The sequence below is a fragment of the Myotis lucifugus genome, unplaced genomic scaffold, assembly GCF_000147115.1.
Source record: "Myotis lucifugus unplaced genomic scaffold, Myoluc2.0 scaffold_1060, whole genome shotgun sequence".
In the NCBI taxonomy this organism is placed as follows: domain Eukaryota; kingdom Metazoa; phylum Chordata; class Mammalia; order Chiroptera; family Vespertilionidae; genus Myotis; species Myotis lucifugus.
In genome coordinates this window covers 88,838-98,608 of record NW_005872108.1, presented here as the reverse complement: position 1 = coordinate 98,608, position 9,771 = coordinate 88,838, and the positions used below count along the sequence as shown (strand labels likewise).

Here is a 9,771-nt window from a genome sequence, read left to right as displayed (position 1 = left end):
AGAAATAACAGTGGACCTGCTATGAACTTGAATCCTAAGTCAGAAATCAGGTAAGTCAGTTATGCTCATGTACATGACATGTTCAGGAAGTTAGGCCAATTGTCTGCTCTGATAAGACTCCATAATTTAAAGGTCATGAAGTGTAGGCTTGCAGTAGAGGATGCGTAGGGATCTAAATGGGAATAATTCTTGATGTTGACAGTGTTTTGGTCTGAAAAAGAGGAATTTCAAACTCATCCTTCCATAAGAGGCTGTTTGAAAAGGACAAGGACTATTAGTGAGCAGTTCAGGTGGACTGTCCCGTTGCAGCAGCCAGAAGCACACTAGGAAGTGTCCCAAGGTGTTTGAACAGGAGCAGGAGTTAGTTGTGTGTGAGCCAAGTTGCCAGGGAGCTGGTCATTAGGGCGGAGGAGTAAGAAAAACCGGGTCCTAAACTAGTAAACATTCTTATTTAATAGTTTAACACATTGACATTGAAAAATAGTCTAAGGCAGCGGCTCCTAGAGCAATATTGAATGCTCCTCACGTGCTAAGTAAAGCCTGGGCACAGGACGCCACTAAATTAATTAAGTGGGGTCAGAGCAGAATGGTTCACCGAGTCCTGATTCTGATTGTGCTGTGAGTATTGTTTCCAACTCTCCTGGGCAGGACAGGACTCTGATTTCCCAAGACCATTTAGCTAACGCAGTCATTTGTTATTCATTTCATTTATTTGCTGTTTTGTTTTGTTTTTCCTTCCTCTCTTGGGTTATCCTGGGGATCACAATTTAGCAACTCGGCGCAAAAAGAGTCACTTTTGCAGAAGCGGGAGCGAGGACAAGGCCAAGTCTCCATCATCCCACCGGGCTTTCTATAAACGCCTGAGGTTCTGGACCTGCTCTGACATCAAACCTGCTTCCCACTAGCCCCTCCCTTTCTCAGATGCTGGGGATTTCTAATCCATCAGTGTCTTCACAATGTACCTGCCTTCATGTCTGAAATTCAAAAAACAAACAGAAAAACAGTAGCTAAAGGCCAGATGACCCTCAGTGGACCCCTCCTCCTCACCCAAATTCCAAGCCAAGCTTAAAGCAGCCAACCTGGATTCTGACTTCAAAGGAGACCAGTTGTCTCGGCCTCTGGACCTGACTCCAGCGCAGCCCAGTGTTAGGGGAGCCTCAGGGCATCCGCGCCAGGTCCCTGGGCCAGGGTGTCTGTGCTAAGTGAGGCCCCGGGCCCAGTGCCGCCCCCTCTCTCGCACCTGCAGGCTTGTAGACCTTGCCCCTGTGCAGCGCAGAACTCATCAGCGGTCGCTATGCTTCTGAAACTGCGCGGCCCCTGTCAAGTGAGTTTTTTTAAGACTCATTTTTGGGCAGCTAACTTTCAATCTGCTGCCCTTGTCTCCACCTTCTGAGTCAGAGCACAGAATCTCGGCTTTTTCAGAGCAGTCCCTTTTTAGATGTGTTCTGTGTTTTGAAGAATTGACTGCTCCACTCAGCATCTCAAATAATCGGATCGATGTTGCCCAGCCAGGGTTCAGCCCAAAGTGACGTTTTGGGACAGTGCTGAGGTCCTCTGACATCTTGGATGCTGCTGTGAGGGCAGCAGTGGACAGATAGGTCATCAGCTCACTGTCACCGTCAGCTGGGAGCACTGGTCCACAGAAGCCTTTAGCTACTGCATTGTTTTCTGTCTTCAGCCATCCTCATACCATCTCCATGATTTTGCAAAGTCTGTTTCACCTGAGTGATACTTACATACTTTCCCTTGAATCGACTTGCAGTTTCCACTTTATTTTGAAAGATTGTTATCCGTACTGTGAATGGAAAACCATATAAACCATATAAACACAAGGTCACCGTAAAAGTAAACGGGTGGACTCTCGCACTGCTCCTGTCAGTTGATGTGGCACTGACTTTGTCACATGCATCGCTCTGATTTCTGGGCTGCAGCGTGCTGGTCCCCCGCCTGCCTTCCTGCCCCGCATGCTGTTGGAAACGCACTCTCTCTGCCCTGGCTGCTGTCTGGCACTTCTGCCTCCCCGCTGCTCCTCACGCTGATCTCAGGCAGTGGACGCCTGTCAGATTCATCCCACCAGACGTGAATCTTGCTGCTCATCAAGGTTATCTTTCAGAATCCAAATCTCCCCTTGATTTCACATTGCAAGGCTTGGGTGCTTAAAACTTCCCTGTGAGTCCAGACACTGGGTGGCTGAGGGGCAGGGGCAACAGGTCCTGGGAGAGAGTGGAGGGGCCAGAATCCCCACAGTGGGCGTGGCTCCGGGACCATAGCCCTCCAGCTGCCTGGAGCAGGACGCTGTGCAAAACAGCCTTGTCCTGATGCTCTGAGGAACTCCAACCGCATTCGTTTTTCATTTGTATTTGGAGAGCCCATCCTCTTTCCTAGTAGGAGGTAGTCGAAGGTCTTTCAGGTGTGTTTTTCCTCCCAATGTTGCTGTTTTTATTGGGGTTTTATTTAACTTTGACAAGAGTATGTGTTCACAGGAGAAAATTCAGAGATTGCAAAACATACAAGGTAAAAATCATTCTTGCAATCAAAGTCATCATGAGAGATGAAGACTTCTTAAACAGATGACTGTTAGGGTGGCAATGAACTTCTTTCTCAAATCATAAGGGAAGCCCATTGGCAGGGTGCACATCCTGGACCTTGAGGGCCTGGCCCACAGGACGGGAGTGGTCCTAAGCAGCCACATGCCAGGTCTTCTAACTAGTGATCAGGGACTGAGGGACACGGCAGGTGGGCCCAGTAGTTAACATGTTGCACTTTTACCAACATTTTGTTGAGCTTCCTGAGCTCACCCTTTATTTTCTCCCGGCTGCTGGGGGCTCACACTGTGATCCATGGTTAGAGCCAGGGCCAGCGTCCTGGGGCCTCCAACTCAGGCTGCCACCAGGGCCCCCCCCTTAGACCACAGCCCGTGAGGCACACAGCCCCGCTTTTGTCCCTGGGCTCCCTGGCCCTGCTGCCTCTGCTTCTAGGCCTCAGTGTGATCGCCCCAACTTGGCATGGGATTTTGCAGCCCCATTTCTCACTGTCCTTCTCTGCCCCAGGCCCTGGGGACCCAATACCAAAGGGAGTGGCCCCGCCCAGAGGCAGCCTTGACTGCACTGATGCCTCCGCTGACCAAGCTACCAAGCCCAGGCCATCAGAGCTGGGCTCCAGGGCCTTTTCATCCTCAGCCATCACTACAGCTCCTTCCAGCTCCACCTCCACCTCCCGGCACCCAGGCCGCACCCACGGTGAGTCACGGGTCCCTCCAGAACCAAGAGGGATGAGCATCTCGGCCCGAGGTCCTTCCCAAAGACCCAGCTCGCAGGGGCAGGAGGTGCCTCTCAGACCGAGAGGTGGTCAGTAGGTGGGTGACCCTGGGGACAGGATGGCGTCCCACACACTCAGGTCCAGAGCTCACCTCCGCCTACAGCTGTGCAACTTTGGGAGGTTAGCTCCGCCATCTGGACGGCTGGGCCTGAGCCCTGGAACCCACACCACTGCTCAGGAATTGATGGCACCAAGCAGCTCCTGAACGGAGGTGAACCAGAGTTTGGGCTAAAATCAGGCAACATTGGAGGTTTATTCTCCAGGGCGGAGACTTGACAGGGTCCCTGCACTGGAGGCCGGTCCATGGCGAGGAGGGTGGGTGTCCTAGACTGAAAAACAAGGGGATTCGGGGAGGATTGACAGGGTGGATGTCTCCAGATGCCAGTAGCCCTTCGTGCAAAGTAAGCCACTTTGCACGGTGCAACCAGAGCAGGATGCTGTGAAAAGGAGCATCTGGGGATGAGCACTGGGAAATGTAAAATATGCAACAGAGGGGAGAAATACAGCTTAAAACTTAAAAAGACATTCTGCTTATGACCTAGAGATGACAGCATCTGAGGACAGCAGAAGAGCTGGAAATGATGGCCCTGGAGGGTGGGGAGCTAACTTTTTAATTAAAACAAAAACTGAGAGCGTTTACATTGGCTTCGGCTTCTGAAGTATCAACAATAAGTGCAGGAGGAGCACTATCTCCCGCCCTCCCATTGCCTAGAAAGCTCCATGGTGCTGGCATGGACTCCTGCAACTTATGGGCAGAGACAGGCTCTGTGGAGGGCAGTGTGACACCGCGGAGCCCTCCCCTCTTGGCACTGGGTGGAGGGTAACATGACAGGAGGAGTCGGCCAGCACTCTTGGAAGTGTCACTGAGGGGCCAGATTTACACCGAATCCGCTGAGGAAAGGGATCCTCTTCCTCAGTGTTCCGATTCCTGGAGCTTCTCTCATCAAGAGACAGAGGTGAAGGGGTGGGCAGAGCAGGGCTGGAATGGACGGAGGCTTTGGGAGCCGCTGAGCTGTATCACAGTTGCCTTTCAGTGACACGTCCTTTTCCAAGAGGAAGGTGGGTTTTTTTGTTCAAGTTTTTCCTACTCAGAAAGGGGGCTCGTTCTGCTTCTGTGCTCTTCACGGAAACCAAGTACTTGTTGGTTCACCCCCAAACCCCGCTGCTAACAGGCTTGTTCTGATGCCTGCTATTTGGGGAGCGTGCCGGGGCTGGGGACCTGGGTGCCCTGTGCCCCAGTGAGTCCAGAGCAGACTGCTTGGGGGGTGGAAGCAGAGCCTCTACTAGTGTGTCCCCAGTTCTCAGTGCAGTTCAGCTCAACACCAGCTGTGTGCAGGGACGCCGGGCACACAGTCCCTGTCCCCAGCCATGACTGTGCAGTGGGACCAGCCCTGATGATACTTGGGGGGAGTTGCAGGTGGGGGGTTGGCACCGTGGGACTGGGTGTGCTGGGGGCTTGGACCAGGAGGGGAGGTCTTCAGGCCTGGAAGGGACTGCCTGCCCTGGCCAGGTGGTGCCGCCATCCCTGCAGCAGGTGCTCCCCCTGTGATCCTAGGGAGGCAGGGACGGCTGCCCTAGACACGCTCAGGCGGGCACACACTGCAGCCAGGAGGGCGGCTGCCCCACACTTGTCATGGGGGAGGTCAGTTTCTTTTCCCTTTGGGGCAGATGTCAATTTGAGACAAAAAAGAGAAGGAGCTGAAGGACAGCAAACAGCCACGGAAAGCCAGCACGTACTTTCCTCCTGAGACCCCAGCACCCGCCCCCTCGGACCACCGAGGGGAAGCGGGCCCTGGAGCGGGCACAGGGTTCATTGTCCATCGGTGGGCGCACATACTCTGCCCTGTGCTGGCTCCCACCCTCACCAGGTGCCACTGTCCTGGTCTAGGCAGGGTGTTTCCACGTGGTCTAGAAAGCTCCATGTGTAGTAAGGGTGGGCTCCACACCCTTCACTTTCCCAGAGCCGCCCTGTTTGGTCTGTACCGGAGTTCTGCGTGAAGTTTCCTTTGTTAACAAAATTGTTTGAGCCCAGCCACAGACCTCACAGACACAGAAGCACAGGCTGTCATCCCACACAGCCCATGCCCACTGTGCACGGGGCCTGGCACTCAGGGGAGGCGGGACCCTCCTGGGGCGTCTCCAGAATTCAGGTCTGTGCTCCTGGGGGCGCTCCCCTAAGCTGTGGTAGAATCGCTCTGTTATGTCCTTGTTGTCAGACTGGAGGGCTTAGTCTGGGCTAGACTGGGTCATTGGCCCTTTGGGTTAAGGGTTGTCCTTTCCTCTCAGGGTCCGGGCCAGGCAGCTCGAGAGCCATAGTAATGCGTCCAGTGACAGCTCACCTCGGGGCCTGAAGGGTAAGTCGGCTTTCCTTCTGGGCACTTTCCATTGCCCTTGGATCTGGGCTTTAGGCTTTGTGTTATTTGTGTGATTTAAAGAAGACAATTAGCAAGTTCTTCACAGCATGAGGGGTTTGCCTCCATAGGGCACATCATGCAGTTTCAGGCTCAGGCCTGGGAGTTTTCACGGATTTGGGTCCAGATCCCTTCTCCTCACTGACCGGCTCTGGGCACCTGGGTGAGCCACTCATCCTCCGAGCCTGAGTTCCTGCAGCTTCCGGATGGGGACAGGGCTGGGAGTTCCGGTCCATCGTGGTCAGAGGACACGGGTGAGTGTGATTCCTTTACAACGTTTAAGTTTGTTAATGGTGCAGAAGATGGTCTGTCTACGCTGTCCCAAGGGCTAAGGAGGGAGTTGCCTCACAGCTGTTCCTAATTTCAGCTTTAGCAGGAGCTCTGACCTTCCCTCCCACGTTATTTTGTTTTTAAACCCCACTGTGAACTTCTAGAGAATCCCAGCATGTCCTTGACATCCCAGTGCCAGCCTGGGAGAAGTGTGCTCTGGGCTCCCCAGCAGGGCTCCCTGTGTTCCCTGAGCCGGAGGCAGCACAGAGCCCACTGGAGGCAGGTGAGTGAGAGTGAGAGGCTGACTTGTGTCCCTCTGTGTCCCCTCGCCCTGACACCAGGTTCCTCCGACCCGACCGGCTCCACCACAAACCCAAGAGCAGTGAGGACCTGATGCCCAGCAGGGACGCAGCACTCTGCCCCGCCTCGCGATGCCAGCACCCCAGGATACACTACCCTCGGCCTCCAGGAGTACCTGTCACCCAGAATGGGCTTCTCCACCAGGAAGCATCCAGAAGAGGGGTGTTGCCCAGCCCCAGGCCTGGGGTGGCCCAGGGTCCCCCAGAGCAGAGGATGGTGACCCTGGAGGAGCTCCTGGCGGAGCATGACCGGGCTCCCCCTTCGCTATGTGAGGCCTGGGAGCGCTCTTTCCTCTCTCCCCTCAGATGGACCTGGACCAGAGGGGAGACCTGGACAGCAAAGTCATGGAGAGGGATAGGGTGGGGCTGGCGCCACCTGGCTGCAGAGCTGGCTTGGATGGGGGACATAACCACTAGCCAGAAAGTGACTGTGCTGGCAGCCCACCCAGACCTGGGAGGCTGTTCTCTCCATCTGTGCAGGGAGCCGCAGGAAGGCCAACGTGGAGGGCCTGAGCCGTGCAGTCTCTGTGCAGTTACTCTTCACTGCCGCTGGGCAGGAGGCGGTCCTAGGCCATCTGTCAATAAACGGTCAGGGCTTTGCTCCAATGACACTTTATTTGTGGACACTGTCCTTTGAATTCTATAGAGTTTTCACAAAAGTCTGTTCTTTAAAAATATTTTGTTTTAATCATTAAAAAATGTAAAGACTGCTTAGCTCACAGGCCATACAAAAATGAGTGGCAAGTCCTAGCCGGTTTGGATCAGTGGTTAGAGCTTCAGCCCGTGGACTGAAGGGTCTCAAGTTCGATTCCAGTCAAGGGCATGTGCCTCAGTTGCAAGCTCGATCCACCAGTCTTGGTCAGGGCATGTGCAGGAGGCAACCAGTCATTGTGTCTCTCTCACACTGATGTTTCTCTCTCTATGCCCCTGCCTTAACCCCTTCCACTTTCTATAAAAATCAATGAAAAAATATTCTTGGGTCAGGATTAACAAAAACAAAAGAAGGGTGGCGAGCTGGAGTCGGCCCGCAGCGCGAATTTGCAGAGCGCTGCTCTGCAGCTCTGACCCGTGGATGTCAGCGGCATTAGGAAACCCTCGTGTCTCCATGTAGCTTTCCTGAAGCTGCACGTGCACCTGTTACTGACCTGTTGCCTCCGTGCACTGGCTGAAGTCACCACCTGACAGTTGAGACCCTTGGAGGATTTAGTAATTTTCTCCTTCCCCTTAAGCATACACAGTGGAACTTTCTCCGGCCACATAGCGAATTCTCTGGCCTGCATTAGTAGAGCCTGGTGACACGGAATACAGACTATTTGTTCAGTAGAAATGTATTGAGTGTGTACTCTGTGTTAGGCAGCACGCATGATGCCTGCATCCCCCCAAAAAACAAAGTAAGAGTTCATCGGCAAGTTTTGTCACATACTCGCTAGGTGCCTAGTCAAGTGGGCGGTCCTGAAGGCAGTATGCACATGCTCTCTGCCTCCCATCATTTCTGTTTCAGACTACAGAGCACTGTGCGCCGGGGGCTGGAGACAAACCAAAGCCCTGCCCTCAAGTTCATGGTCTGATGCATGCTTCTCAGACTGCGGCCTCTCTCACGCTCACCAGGGCTGCCTGGACACAGGATGGACCTGAGTTTCTGGCTCAGGGGCTCGGGGGTGGGGCTCCCTGAGAATCTGCATCACCACCAAGTGCCCAGAGGTAACTGGTCCTTTTCAGCCTCAGCGAGACCAAAGCAGCCTCGCTGTAGGAGCTGGTTGTGGATGCTGAGGCTCCCTCCTGAGAGCCACCTCCCTCCCTCTTCCCAGTGTGCTCACCTCACTAACCTGACACCCCCGAGCAGGCCTGAAGAAGTGGGATTCACAACCGTGCCCCTGCCCATGCCTACACTCCCTGAGTGTTGATGCTGGGAGAGGGTGTCACAGAGGAGCCCTCTGGGTGGCCAGGGAGGGTGCACTCATGAAGATGGTATCAAAGATGTAGAAGAATGCAGAGAGGGGCCGGGTGGTGTGAAAGACAGCTGCAGAGCCAGGCAGCTGTGGGTTCAACCTCTAACTGCCACTCTCTAGATGTGTGACCTGCTGGACTGTGGCCTCACTTGCCTTACCTGTTGAAGGTTGTTTGAATACAACCTTGCAAGATTGCTTTGAGAATTGAATGAGTGGGGGGTTGTTTTTGTTTTGTTCTTTTGCAATTGCACCTGCAGTTTCTAGGATGGTGCCTGGCACATGGGAAGCAGGTGATACATGATGCCTGTTGTATTAGTGACCTTAGGTCTTCCTGGTCAAACTTCCAGGGTATATGACTCCTGACTGGCATGTGAAACAGCAGGCTGTGTCTCTGGCAAGTTGAGCATCCAGGTGTTCTCATGGGCCAGGGAGTTGGCAGGTGGAGGCGTCTCCTGGGATGCTGAGTCATCCTGCAGACTGACGCTGCCTGCCACAGTCTGGTGGCCTGGGTCTGAACCCTGACTCACCTTCCACATGCCCTCCTTCCCTCTCCTCTTCTCCTGGTGGCCTCCACGTAGGAAATGCCTGTGTTACAGAAGACTGGAGAAGAACCAAGCAACGCTTAGAGAGATGGAGTTACATTTATTATTATGCGCAGGCCCAGAGAAAAATGTCTTTAGAATTCTGGGCCCACGCGTGCTAATAAATGTAACTCCATCTCTCTAAGCATTGCTTGGTTCTTCTACGGTCTTTTGTAACATTATTGGTTTCCTGACTGCGAAAACCAACCCATGTTTGGCCTTTTGGCCTCCGATGATTGGACCACATTTGGGGCCCGTGGGCCCCAGACAGGCCTCCGGGTGGCACACACACTGCTGATCTTAGCAGAATTAAACCGGGGTCCTCTAGGCATTCCCAGACCTCAGTCCAGGACCTGGACAGTATCTGGAGAGAGTGGACAGACACCTCTGGACCTGTCGACAGAATCCGTTGGGTAGGGACCCCTATCAATCAGGCCCACTCCAAGTGAGTGGAAGGGGGAGCTTGGTCACCTCCCCGGAAGCCATACAGCTTCCTCAGGCAATTAATGAGGAATCAGATGGACTGTATAAACTCTGAGTCAATATCTGGTAAAGTAAAAAGCTCAGATTGTCTGGTGTATAAATATAAGTGTGAAAGCCTGTGTAAAAGCGAAAGCTACTTTTGATTAATTCTACATTTTTGTTGGTTCATCTGGGCTAAACGTTTGGATTTATTAAATACTGAACCCCTGATAATCTGCAAAAGTCTTAAGCCGGTGCTGCTGGGTTATTTTTCTCAGAGATATTTCCTCTCTATCACGGAGGAAATCAGCCCACTTAGCTAATAAGCAGCTGGATGGCTTGGCTTCCTGGCCCTATGGGCACACTAAGATTCAATCGTGAAATTCTGGCTAAGGTAGTCACTTACCATTATTATCGTGTT

General features: G+C 53.3%; 1 long non-coding RNA gene and 1 pseudogene across 1 annotated transcript; both read left to right on the top strand.

The window, feature by feature from the left end:
- Positions 1 to 1,991: 1,991 nt before the first annotated feature.
- On the top strand, positions 1,992 to 6,451 carry LOC106695301. The gene is made up of 5 exons (XR_001346369.2): positions 1,992 to 2,101; positions 3,051 to 3,239; positions 5,605 to 5,672; positions 5,801 to 5,983; positions 6,341 to 6,451. It is a non-coding gene; the product is annotated as an uncharacterized LOC106695301 (long non-coding RNA).
- Positions 6,452 to 6,572: 121 nt separating this feature from the next.
- The window catches only part of LOC102438703, a 10,337-nt pseudogene continuing 7,138 nt past the window's right edge, over positions 6,573 to 9,771 (top strand).